General features: G+C 43.8%; 1 protein-coding gene across 1 annotated transcript in view; it reads right to left on the reverse strand.

Annotated features, from left to right (window-relative positions):
- The window catches only part of LOC115128530 (trafficking protein particle complex subunit 9-like), a 330,259-nt gene that overhangs the window by 128,163 nt on the left and 187,887 nt on the right, over positions 1-14,209 (reverse strand). The gene's annotated exons all lie outside the window — the stretch shown is intronic.

A 14,209-nucleotide genomic window follows, 5' to 3' on the forward strand; every position in this document is an offset into this window, starting at 1 on the left:
TAGAACCAACCACAGGTACACACACTGACGGGTTCAAGGGAAGTAAATAGAACCGGGTTAGAACCAACCACAGGTACACACACTGACGGGTACTGGGGAGAGAGTGAGCAGATGTTTTTAACTTCAAATAATAAAACATCAAGCGTGTAATTGTGAGCAAGTGTCCTGCCTACTCTCTTCAAATTGAAAAGCTACCATACACAGACCACACCGTTTGCTAACCTAAAACCTACACAAGATGGAAAAATCATTCTATAATTATACTGATATTATGTTGACGAATTAATTTATTGATGTATCCGATGTGAAATGTAAAGGTCAGTTCAGTGATCACAACACCAAGGTTATCTCTGAGCTATGACTGTGAGGAGAATTTAGAGTTTAGAATTCAGAGACCGAAACGGAGACAAATAGTTGGCTGCCTTGACTCATTTATTCACATCTTAGATCTTTAGAAGCCCAGTCAGTCAGTCAGTCAGTCTCCCGGGTAGATACTTGTTGAAATGGTTCACTTTTAAAACATTTCTACCTCTGGTACAGCGCCAACGTCTGCGATGTGCAAGTTGCCACATTATAAACTTTGTCCAGATGACTTCCTGATTGTTTTTGCTATTAAGCTACTGCCGTGGTGACTGTTTCCACAGCCCTGTTCTACGGCGCTGTCTCCTGATTGGCTAAGCTGCTGTGTCGGTGCTTCCTGATTGATGGTTCAGCTAAACGGTGGGGAGGATAAATCAGTTGTCACCCCCTTTTTTTCTTGGTACTACCCTCCGCTGTGTTAATCATGTCTGCCAGCAGAGACAAGGAGACAGTCAGAGAAACATGGACGCCCCCTGCTAGAAATATGGTATTTTAATTACGGTGACACTTTATTAGGGGCCGGGGCAAACTCTAATGATGTCTCCATTTACTCAGGGATTTAAGAGGAGGGAGGAAGAAAGTAGAGTGAAAGGGTTGAGGACATTGGTGTCTCTCTAAGAGGAGGGAGGCAGACTGCTGAGATTTTTGGCCTGGAAAGCAGGTGAGTCATCAGAGTTCACCTACAGTACACAGCTGGTAGACATGAGACATCAGTACACAGCTGGTAGACATGAGACATCCGTACACAGCTGGTAGACATGAGACATCCGTACACAGCTGGTAGAGTTGAGACATCAATACACAGCTGGTAGACATGAGACATCAGTACACAGCTGGTAGACATGAGACATCAGTACACAGCTGGTAGACATGAGACATCAGTACACAGCTGGTAGACATGAGACATCAGAACACAGCTGGTAGAGTTGAGACATCAGTACACAGCTGGTAGAGTTGAGACATCAGTACACAGCTGGTAGAGTTGAGACATCAGTACACAGCTGGTAGAGTTGAGACATCAGTACACAGCTGGTAGAGTTGAGACATCAATACACAGCTGGTAGACATGAGACATCCGTACACAGCTGGTAGACATGAGACATCCGTACACAGCTGGTAGAGTTGAGACATCAATACACAGCTGGTAGACATGAGACATCAGTACACAGCTGGTAGACATGAGACATCAGTACACAGCTGGTAGACATGAGACATCAGAACACAGCTGGTAGAGTTGAGACATCAGTACACAGCTGGTAGAGTTGAGACATCAGTACACAGCTGGTAGAGTTGAGACAGTACACAGCTGGTAGAGTTGAGACATCAGTACACAGTTGGTAGTTGAGACATCAGTACACAGCTGGTAGACATGAGACATCAGTACACAGTTGGTAGTTGAGACATCCGTTGTTCTTGGAGTACCTCCTGCTGTACTGTGGACTATATACATTATTCTCATTTAAGACCATTCTGAAAACTTGACTGTCTTTTTCCAAGGAATGTTGCCTTTTATCTGTGTGGAAAAATAAGAAAGAAAAAGAGAATGTGAAAGCCAGACAGAGACAGGCTGGAGAGGAGAAACAGACCGACATAGACAGGCTGGAGAAGAGAAATACAGACAGACAGACTGGAGAAGAGACAGACAGACAGACTGGAGAAGAGACAGACAGACAGACAGACAGACAGACAGACAGACAGACAGACAGACAGACAGACAGACAGACAGGCTGGAGAAGAGACAGACAGACAGACAGACAGGCTGGAGAAGAGAAAGACAGACAGACAGACAGACAGGCTGGAGAAGAGAAAGACAGACAGACAGACAGGCTGGAGAAGAGAAAGACAGACAGACAGACAGGCTGGATAAGAGAAAGACAGACAGACAGGCTGGATAAGAGAAAGACAGACAGACAGGCTGGATAAGAGAAAGACAGACAGACAGGCTGGATAAGAGAAAGACAGACAGACAGACAGGCTGGAGAAGAGAAAGACAGACAGACAGACAGGCTGGAGAAGAGAAAGACAGACAGACAGACAGGCTGGAGAAGAGAAAGACAGACAGACAGACAGGCTGGAGAAGAGAAAGACAGACAGACAGACAGGCTGGAGAAGAGAAAGACAGACAGACAGACAGGCTGGAGAAGAGAAAGACAGACAGACAGACAGGCTGGAGAAGAGAAAGACAGACAGACAGACAGGCTGGAGAAGAGAAAGACAGGCTGGAGAAGAGAAAGACAGACAGACAGGCTGGAGAGGAGAGACAGACATACAGACAGGCTGGAGAAGAGAAAGAGACAGACAGGCTGGAGAAGAGAAAGAGACAGACAGGCTGGAGAAGAGAAAGACAGACAGAGAGACAGGCTTGAGAGGAGAAACAGACAGACAGACAGTAAGGATGGAGAGGAGAAACAGACAGACAGACAGACTGGAGAAGAGAAAGACAGACAGACAGACAGACAGACAGACAGACAGGCTGGAGAGGAGAAACAGACAAACATACAGACAGGCTGGAGAAGAGAAACAGATAGACATACAGACAGACAGGCTGGAGAAGAGAAACAGACAGACAGACAGGCTGGAGAAGAGAAACAGACAGACAGACAGGCTGGAGAAGAGAAACAGACAGACAGACAGGCTGGAGAAGAGAAACAGACAGACAGACAGACAGGCTGGAGAAGAGAAACAGACAGACAGACAGGCTGGAGAGGAGAAACAGACAGACAGACAGGCTGGAGAGGAGAAACAGACAGACAGGCTGGAGAGGAGAAACAGACAGGAGAGGAGAAACAGACAAACATACAGACAGGCTGGAGAAGAGAAAGACAGACAGACAGACAGGCTGTAGAAGAGAAAGGCAGACAGGCTGGAGAGGAGAAACAGACAGACAGACAGTCTGGAGAGGAGAAACAGACAGAGATAGGCCGTAGAATAGAGGAGAGAGAAAGACTGGTGTGGAGAGAAGAAACAGCCTCCTACAGCGGCTAGGAAACGGTCCGTGATGAAAGGACAAACACCTTTGATGTTGTGATGTTAGGACTGGATAGGAATGGATGAGTGCTCCTTAATGGGTTTTCTTTACGTAATGTGTGCGTGTGTTCTAATGTTCACAAACACCCTCCCACACACACCACCAGATCTTTCTGGACAGCGCTATGTCACGCTGACGAATGAGCCGTGAGATAAGCCATTCACCGTTATTGATTGGTAGAGAGGCCCCCCCATCCTGTCGGACAGAATAACTTCCCAAACTTGGCAACCCATTCCCCAAACCTGGCGGCCCAGGGCAGCTCCTTTCTTCTTAGAGCCACCACTGATGGCCAAACAAGCTTTTAAACAGATGGCCATGCAAATCATCTGACTAGCTGTGTCTCTGGCTGTTTGTACCTACAAACACATCCACAACCATCAAACCCTGAGACGATGGATGAGACCACTTCTGCTACTCCTTTAGCTAGTTTGGTGTTATTCAGATTAGGGATGGACACTATATCGGTAAGCATATCGGAATCGGTCGATATTAGCTAAAAATGCCAACATCGGTATGGGCCCGATGTCTAGTTTAACACCGATGTGCAAAGCCGATGTCTAAGCTGCCGTGCATACCTATATAACGTAGGTAGATGAGGTACATACCTATATAACGTAGGTAGATGAGGTACATACCTATATAACGTAGGTAGATGAGGTACATACCTATATAACGTAGGTGGATGAGGTACATACCTATATAACGTAGGTGGATGAGGTACATACCTATATAACGTAGGTGGATGAGGTACATACCTATAGAACGTAGGTGGATGAGGTACATACCTATATAACGTAGGTGGATGAGGTACATACCTATATAACGTAGGTAGATGAGGTACATACCTATATAACGTAGGTAGATGAGGTACATATCTATATAACGTAGGTAGATGAGGTACATATCTATATAACGTAGGTAGATTAGGTACATACCTATATAACGTAGGTAGATGAGGTACATACTTATATAACGTAGGTAGATGAGGTACATACCTATATAACGTAGGTAGATGAGGTACATACCTATATGACGTAGGTAGATGAGGTACATACCTATATAACTATATAACGTAGGTAGATGAGATGAGGTACATACATACTATATAACGTAGGTAGATGAGGTACATACCTATATAACATACCTATATGTAGGTAGATGAGGTACATACCTATATAACGTAGGTGGATGAGGTACATACCTATATAACGTAGGTGGATGAGGTACATACCTATATAACGTAGGTGGATGAGGTACATACCTATATAACGTAGGTGGATGAGGTACATACCTATATAACGTAGGTGGATGAGGTACATACCTATATAACGTAGGTGGATGAGGTACATACCTATATAACATAGGTGGATGAGGTACATACCTATATAACGTAGGTAGATGAGGTACATACCTATATAACGTAGGTAGATGAGGTACATATCTATATAACGTAGGTAGATGAGGTACATACCTATATAACGTAGGTGGATGAGGTACATACCTATATAACGTAGGTGGATGAGGTACATACCTATATAACGTAGGTGGATGAGGTACATACCTATATAACGTAGGTGGATGAGGTACATATCTATATAACGTAGGTAGATGAGGTACATACCTATATAACGTAGGTAGATGAGGTACATATCTATATAACGTAGGTAGATGAGGTACATACCTATATAACGTAGGTAGATGAGGTACATACCTATATAACGTAGGTAGATGAGGTACATACCTATATAACGTAGGTAGATAAGGTACATACCTATATAACGTAGGTAGATGAGGTACATACCTATATAACGTAGGTAGATGAGGTACATACCTATATGACGTAGGTAGATGAGGTACATACCTATATAACGTAGGTAGATGAGGTACATACCTATATAACGTGGGTAGATGAGGTACATACCTATATGACGTAGGTAGATGAGGTACATACCTATATAACGTAGGTAGATAAGGTACATACCTATATAACGTAGGTAGATGAGGTACATACCTATATAACGTAGGTAGATGAGGTTCATACCTATATAACGTAGGTAGATGAGGTACATACCTATATGACGTAGGTAGATGAGGTACATACCTATATAACGTAGGTAGATGAGGTACATACCTATATAACGTAGGTAGATGAGGTACATACCTATATAACGTAGGTAGATGAGGTACATATCTATATAACGTAGGTAGATGAGGTACATATCTATATAACGTAGGTAGATTAGGTACATACCTATATAACGTAGGTAGATGAGGTACATACTTATATAACGTAGGTAGATGAGGTACATACCTATATAACGTAGGTAGATGAGGTACATACCTATATAACGTAGGTAGATAAGGTACATACCTATATAACGTAGGTAGATGAGGTACATACCTATATGACGTAGGTAGATGAGGTACATACCTATATAACGTAGGTGGATGAGGTACATACCTATATAACGTAGATAGATGAGGTACATACCTATATGACGTAGGTAGATGAGGTACATACCTATATAACGTAGGTAGATGAGGTACATACCTATATGACGTAGATGATGTAATGACGTCATGACAAATACAGCTCTACACAGAACAAAAGCAGAAAATACTAAGCGCACACTTCCAACAACTAAACAAGTTCAAGTCGAGCAGCCATTTGAAAGAGTAATAACATTTCAGCGAGACAACTCAAAGATTAAATCCAATAAAGCCAAGATAATGGAATTCATTGCCCTTGACAATCAACCGTTCTCTGTCGTGGATGATGTTGGCTTTCTACGATTGGTTGAGCACCTCGAGCCCCGGTACACACTACCCAGTAGGCGCTATTTTTCAGATGTTGCCCTACCGGAGTTTACACAGTATTGATAAAGCGCACATCCCTGAGCTACTTGCTATGGGCGTAACTGCTATAAGCTTCATGACTGACATTTGGACCAGCGATGTCAGCCCCATGAGCATGCTGAGTCTGACAGCACAGTGGGTCGACGAGGATATCGTACTGGGGAAAGCCGTATTGCATGTTCAAGAATGTGCTGGTTCTCATACCGCTGCTGCCATTTCAATGGCATTTGAGAACATGTTTGAAACTTGGAAACATGAACACACTCCTAGCTCCATTCAAACAACTGACTGGAGAAATAAGCTCTTCAACTGCATCCCTGATGTGATACCCTGTCATGGCATTGAAATGCATGCTCAACAAAACAGCCCACACAGACCGTGGGGTTAAAACTTACTCTACAAGAGGCTGTGAACAAGCAATTCTGTGGCATTCTCTCTGAGCCTCTTTACTGTGTCGCCACCCTGCTCGATGGTAGGTACAAGGACCGCTACTTCTTTAACAGGCATTCTCTCTGAGCCTCTTTACTGTGTCGCCACCCTGCTCGATGGTAGGTACAAGGACCGCTACTTCTTTAACAGGCATTCTCTCTGAGCCTCTTTACTGTCTCGCCACCATGCTCGATGGTAGGTACAAGGACCGCTACTTCTTTAACAGGCAGTCTCTCTTTACTGTGTCGCCACCACGCTCGATGGTGGGTACAAGGACCGCTACTTCTTTAACAGGCAGTCTCTCTTTACTGTGTCGCCACCACGCTCGATGGTGGGTACAAGGACCGCTACTTCTTTAACAGGCAGTCTCTCTTTACTGTGTCGCCACCACGCTCGATGGTGGGTACAAGGACCGCTACTTCTTTAACAGGCAGTCTCTCTTTACTGTGTCGCCACCACGCTCGATGGTGGGTACAAGGGCCGCTACTTCTTTAACAGGCAGTCTCTCTTTACTGTGTCGCCACCACGCTCGATGGTGGGTACAAGGACCGCTACTTCTTTAACAGGCAGTCTCTCTTTACTGTGTCGCCACCACGCTCGATGGTGGGTACAAGGACCGCTACTTCTTTAACAGGCAGTCTCTCTTTACTGTGTCGCCACCAGGCTCGATGGTGGGTACAAGGACCGCTACTTCTTTAACAGGCAGTCTCTCTTTACTGTGTCGTCACCACGCTCGAAGGTGGGTACAAGGGCCGCTACTTCTTTAACAGGCAGTCTCTCTTTACTGTGTCGCCACCACGCTCGATGGTGGGTACAAGGACCGCTACTTCTTTAACAGGAAGTCTCTCTTTACTGTGTCGTCACCACGCTCGATGGTGGGTACAAGGACCGCTACTTCTTTAACAGGCGGTCTCTCTTTACTGTGTCGCCACCACGCTCGATGGTGGGTACAAGGACCGCTACTTCTTTAACAGGCAGTCTCTCTTTACTGTGTCGTCACCACGCTCGATGGTGGGTACAAGGACCGCTACTTCTTTAACAGGCAGTCTCTCTTTACTGTGTCGTCACCACGCTCGATGGTGGGTACAAGGACCTCTACTTCTTTAACAGGAAGTCTCTCTTTACTGTGTCGCCACCACGCTCGATGGTGGGTACAAGGACCGCTACTTCTTTAACAGGAAGTCTCTCTTTACTGTGTCGTCACCACGCTCGACGGTGGGTACAAGGACCGCTACTTCGATGCAGACAAGAAACAGGGTTTACGTGAAATGTTAGACACAGCTGGACAAACGGAAACAGACACTGAGGAAGTGAAGCCACGGACAGACAGAGCTGAAACTTCACAGCTTGACATGTATGATGAAATCCTGTTTGAGACTGAACAAATGAACAATGAAACAGCACAGTAAATAAGTGAAAGAAATTGGTTTTGATTATGTTTTACTGGTAATATGTAAATGCCAACAAAATTACCTTTTGGTCAGAATGTGTGTGTATTTCAACTATTTAACTGTACTAGAATGCTTAAAAGTCCGCTAAAATTGTTAATATCGGTATCGTTTTTTTTGGCAAGGATAATATTGGATATCGACCAAAAATGTCATATTGGTGCATCACTAATTCAGATAGTCTCATCTGAAAAAGCAACCACAGGTGGCCTAGCTAGCCTAGTACTGTGGGGGTTGGTGTCTGTTTTTTAGGTGTGGTAGTGGTCAAAATGGCTACCATCATCACAGGATAGAACCATCATCATCACAGGATAGAACCATCATCATCACAGGATAGAACCATCATCATCACAGGATAGAACCATCATCATCACTGGGTAGAAGGTGGCGGCAGCGAGAACGAGGAGAAGCAGATCAACGGCTGGTCAATCCTCAGGATCCAAGATCAATATGTGACAATTCCTCCTCTGGCACAACAATGACAATACGTCTACAGCCCTCCTACATCAAATGAAATGTGCTTCATTACGTTTGGGCTGGGTGGATTTAGAGTCCTGCCAATGTGTTGCTATTTTTAGAGTGCGTGATGTGTGTGTGTGTGTGTGTGAGCCTGTGGGGAACAGTACACTGCCTGCATTTATGCAAGCAGAGCAGATAGGCTGGGCTATCAACAAAAGGCTTAGACTGAAGACTGAACCATGTCCTGATAGCATGGAACATCTGTGCGCGTGTGTGTTTGTGCGCATGTGTGTCTGACAGAATGTCACATAACAGACCCCAGCTGCTGTACGCAATACCGGTACGGATCCAACAGGTTTCTGTCATGAACGGATCCCTGACTATTTCACACATACACAACATGATCAAATGCCTGTCGAACATCTCATTTCAAAATCATGGGCATAAATATGGAGTTTGTTCATCTTTGCTGCTATAACAGACTCCACTCTTCTGGGAAAGCTTTCCTCTAGATGTCAGAACATTGCTGCGGGGACTTTCTTTCAGCCAAAAGAGCATTTGCGAAGTCAGGCACTGATGTTGGGCGATTAGGCCTGGCTCACAGTCAGCATTCCAACTCATCCCAAAGGTGTTCAATGGGGTTGAGGTCAGGGCTCTGTGCAGGCCAGTCAACAACTTCCACACTGATCTTGACAAATCATTTCTGTATGGACATCGCTTTGTGCACGGGGGCATTGTCATGCTGAAAAAGGAAAGGGCTTTCCCAAAACTGTTGCCACAAAGTTGGAAGCACAAAATCGTCTTCAATGTCATTGTATGCTGTAGTGTTAAGATTTCCCTTCACTGGTACTAAGGGGCTTAGCCAAAAATCATGAAAAACAGCCACAAACCATTATTCCTCCTCCACAAAACTTTACAGTTGGCACTATGCATTAGGACAGGTAGCGTTGTCCTGGCATCTGCCAAACTCAGATTTGTCCGTCGGACTGCCAGATATTGAAGCGTGATTCATTACTCCAGAGAACGCATTTTCACTGCTCCAGAGTCCAATGGCGACAAGCTATACACCACTTCAGACGACGCTTGGCATTGCGCGTGGTGATCTTAAGCTTGTGTGCGTCTGCTTGGCCATGGAAACCCATTTCATGAAGCTCCCAACTAACAGTTCTTGTGCTGACGTTGCTTCCAGAAAAAGTTTGGAACTTGGTAGTGAGTGTTGCAACCGAGGACAAGCGTTTTTAAGCGCTAGGTGCTTCAGCATTAACAGGCCCTGTGAGCTTGTGTGACATACCACTTTGTGGATGAGCCGTTGTGTCTCCTAGACATTTCCACTTCACAATAACAGCACTTACAGTTGACTGGTGCCGCTCTAGCAAGGCAGAAATTTGACGAACTGACTTGTTGGAAAGGTGGCATCCTATGAATGTGCCATATTGGAAGTCACTGAGCTCTTCAGTAAGACCATTCTACTGCCAATGTTTGTCTATGGAGAATGCACGGCTGTGTGCTCGATATGCACCTGTCAGCAACGGGTGTAGCTGAAATAGCCGAATCCACTAATTTGAAGAGGTGTCCTCATACGTTTGTATATGGGCTCCCGAGTGGTGCAGGAGCTACATGTCAGTGCAAGAGGCGTCACTACAGACCCTGATTCAATTCCAGGCTGTGTCACAAACGGCCATGTTGGGAGTCCCATAGGGCGGCACATAATTGGCCCAGCGTCATCTGGGTTAGGGTTTGGCCAGGGAAGGCCATCTTTGAAAATAAGAATTTGTTCTTAACTGACTTGTCTAGTTAAATAAAGGTTAAATAAATAAAAATAAATATATATATACAGTTGAAGTCGGAAGTTTACATACACGTAGGTTGGAGTCATTAAAACTAGTTTTTCAACCACTCCACAAATTTGTTGTTAACAAACTATAGTTTTGGCAAGTCGGTTAGGACATCTACTTTGTGCATGACACAAGTCACTTTCCAACAATTGTTTACAGACAGATTATTTCACTTATATAATTCACTGTATCACAATTCCAGTGGGTCAGAAGTTTACATACACTAAGTTGACTGTGCCTTGAAACAGCTTTGAAAACTACAGAAAATTGCGTCATGGCTTTAGAAGCTTCTGATAGGCTACTTGACATCATTTGAGTCAATTGGAGGTGTACCTGTGGATGTATTTCAAGGCCTACCTTCAAACTCAGTGCCTCTTTGCTTGACATCATGGGGGAAAAAATAAAATAAAATTGTAGACCTTCACAGGTCTGGTTCATCCTTGGGAGCAATTTCCAAACGCCTGAAGGTACCACGTTCATCTGTACAAACAATAGTATGCAAGTATAAACACCATGGGACCACGCAGCCATCATACCGCTCAGGAAGGAGACGCGTTCTGTCTCCTAGAGAGTACTTTGGTGAAAAGAGCAAATCAATCCCAGAACAACAGCAAAGGACCTTGTGAAGATGCTGGGGGAAACAGGTACAAAAGTATCTATATCCACAGTAAAATGAGTCCTATATCGACATAATATGAAAGGCCGCTCAGCAAAGAATAACCCACTGCTCCAAAACCACCATAAAAAAGCCAGACTACGGTTTGCAACTGCACATGAGGACAAAGATCGTACTTTTTGTAGAAATGTCCTCTGGTCTGATGAACCAAAAACAGAACTGTTTGGTCATAATGACCATCATTATGTTGTCGGGGTGCTTTGCTACAGGAGGGACTGGTGCACTTCACAAAATAGATGGCATCATGAGGGGGAAATTATGTAGATATATTGAAGCAACATCTCAAGACATCAATCAAATGTATTGATAAATCGCAAATGGGGCTTCCAAATGGACAATGACCCAAAGCATACATCCAAAGTTGTGGCAAAATGGCTTAAGGACAACGAAGTCAAGGTATTGGAGTGGCCACCACAAAGCTCTGACCTCAATCCTATAGAAAATGTGTGGGCAGAACTGAAAAGGTGTGTGCGAGCAAGGAGGCCTACAAACCTGACTCAGTTACCCCAGCTCTGTCAGGAGAAATGGGCCAAAATTCACCCAACTTATTGTGGGAAGCCTGTGGAAGGCTACCCAAAACGTTTGACCCAAGTTAAACAATTTAAAGGCCATGCTACCAAATACTAATTGAGTGTATGTAAACTTCTGACCCACTGGGAGTGTGATGAAAGAAATAAAAGCTGAAATAAATCACTCTCTCTACCATTATTCTGACATTTCACATTCTTAAAATAATGTGGTGATCCTAACTGACCTAAGACAGGGTATTTTTACTAGGATTAAATGTCAGGAATTGAAAAACTGGGTTTAAATGTATTTGGCTAAGGTGTATGTAAACTTCTGACTTCAACTGTTTACACTACCATTCAAAACTTTGGGGTCAGTTAGAAATGTCCTTGTTTTTTAAAGAGGACATTCAAACAACAAAATTGATCAGAAATACAGTGCAGGCATTGTTAATGTTGTAAATGACGATTGTAGCTGGAAACTGCAGATTTTTTAAAGGAATATCTACATAGGCGTTCAGAGGCCCATTATCAGCAACCATCAATCTTGTGTTCCAATGGCACATTGTGTTAGCTAATCCAAGTTTATCATTTTGAAAGGCTAATTAATCATTAGAAAACCCTTTTACAATTATGTTCACACAGCTGAAAACTTGTTTTGATTAAAGAAGCAATAAAACTGTCCTTCTTTAGACTAGATTACAGTCTCAAAATGGCCAGAAACGGCAATGCCATGCGAGAAATTGCCAAGAACCTGAAGATCTCATACAACGCTGTGTACTACTCCCTTCACAGAACAGCGCAAAATGGCTCTAATCAGAACAGAAAGAGGAGTGGGAGGCCCTGGTGCACAACTGAGCAAGAGGACAAGTACATTAGTGTCTAGTTTGATAAACAGACGCCTCACAATTCCTCAACTAGCAGCTTCATGAAATAGTACCCGCAAAACACCAGTCTCAACGTCAACACTGAAGAGGCGACTCCGAGATGCTGGCCTTCTAGGTACATTCCAGGTGACTACCTCATGAAGCTGGTTGAGAGAATGCCAAGAGTGTGCAATGCTGTCATCAAGGCTACTTTGAAGAATGTTTAACACTTTTTTGTTTACTACATGATTCCATATGTGTCATTTCATAGTTTTGATGTCTTCACTATTATTCTAAAATGTAGAAAATAGTACAAATAAAGAAAAAACCTGGAATGAGTATGTGTCCAAACTTTTGACTGGTACTGTATATACACATACACAGGTAACTGACAAAATAATGTAAACACCATTAAATTACACAAAGTATATTGAAAGCAGGTGCTTCCACACAGGTTTAGTATCTAAGTTAATTTAGCAATTAACATCCCATCATGTGGGAGTGGGGGGGGGGTCATGTATACAAATACTGGGCAGGACGTTATCTTGGCCATTATTTTGGCTACCATGGCTATGCCCCCATCCACAGGGCACAAGTGGATGGTTTGATGAGAATGAAAATTATATGTACAATATGCCACGGCCATCTGTCACCAAATCTCAACCCTATTTAACACTTATGGGAGATTATGGCATGGTGCCTGAGAGCATGTTCTCCCACTTAAAAAGACGAGGCCTGTAATTTTCATCATAGGTGCACTGTGACTATGACAGACAAAATGAGAAGAAAAAATCCAGAAAATCACATTGTAAGATTTTTTATGTATTTATTTGCAAATTATGGTGGAAAATAACTATTTTGTCAATAACAAAAGTTTATCTCAATACTTTGTTATATACCCTTTGTTGGCAATGACAGAGGTCAAACGTTTTCTGTAAGTCTTAACAAGGTTTTTACACACTGTTGCTGGTATTTTGGCCCATTCCTCCATGCAGATCTCCTCTAGAGCAGTGATGTTTTGGGGCTGTTGCTGGGCAACACAGACTTTCAACTCCCTCCAAAGATTATCTATGGGGTTGAGATCTGGAGACTGGCTAGGCCATTCCAGGACCTTGAAATGCTTCTTACGAAGCCAGTCCTTCGTTGCCCGGGCGGTGTGTTTGGGATCATTGTCATGCTGAAAGACCCAGCCACGTTTCATCTTCAATGCCCTTGCTGATGGAAGGAGGTTTTCACTCAAAATCTCACGATACATGGCCCCATTCATTCTTTCCTTTACACGGATCAGTCGTCCTGGTCCCTTTGCAGAAAAACAGCCCCAAAGCATGATGTTTCCACCCCCATGCTTCACAGTAGGTATGGTGTTCTTTGGATGCAACTCAGCATTCTTTGTCCTCGAAACACGACAAGTTGGGTTTTTACCAAAAAGTTATATTTTGGTTTCATCTGACCATATGACATTCTCCCAATCTTCTTCTGGATCATCCAAATGCTCTCTAGCAAACTTCAGACGGGCCTGGACATGTACTGGCTTAAGCAGGGGAACACGTCTGGCACTGCAGAATTTGAGTCCCTGGTGGCGTAGTGTGTTACTGATGGTAGGCTTTATTACTTTGGTCCCAGCTCTCTGCAGGTCATTCACTAGGTCCCCCCGTGTGGTTCTGGGATTTTTGCTCACCGTTCTTGTGATCATTTTGACCCCACGGGGTGAGATCTTGCGTGGAGACCCAGATCGAGGGAGATTAT

The sequence above is a fragment of the Oncorhynchus nerka genome, linkage group LG4, assembly GCF_034236695.1.
Source record: "Oncorhynchus nerka isolate Pitt River linkage group LG4, Oner_Uvic_2.0, whole genome shotgun sequence".
Lineage (NCBI taxonomy): Eukaryota > Metazoa > Chordata > Actinopteri > Salmoniformes > Salmonidae > Oncorhynchus > Oncorhynchus nerka.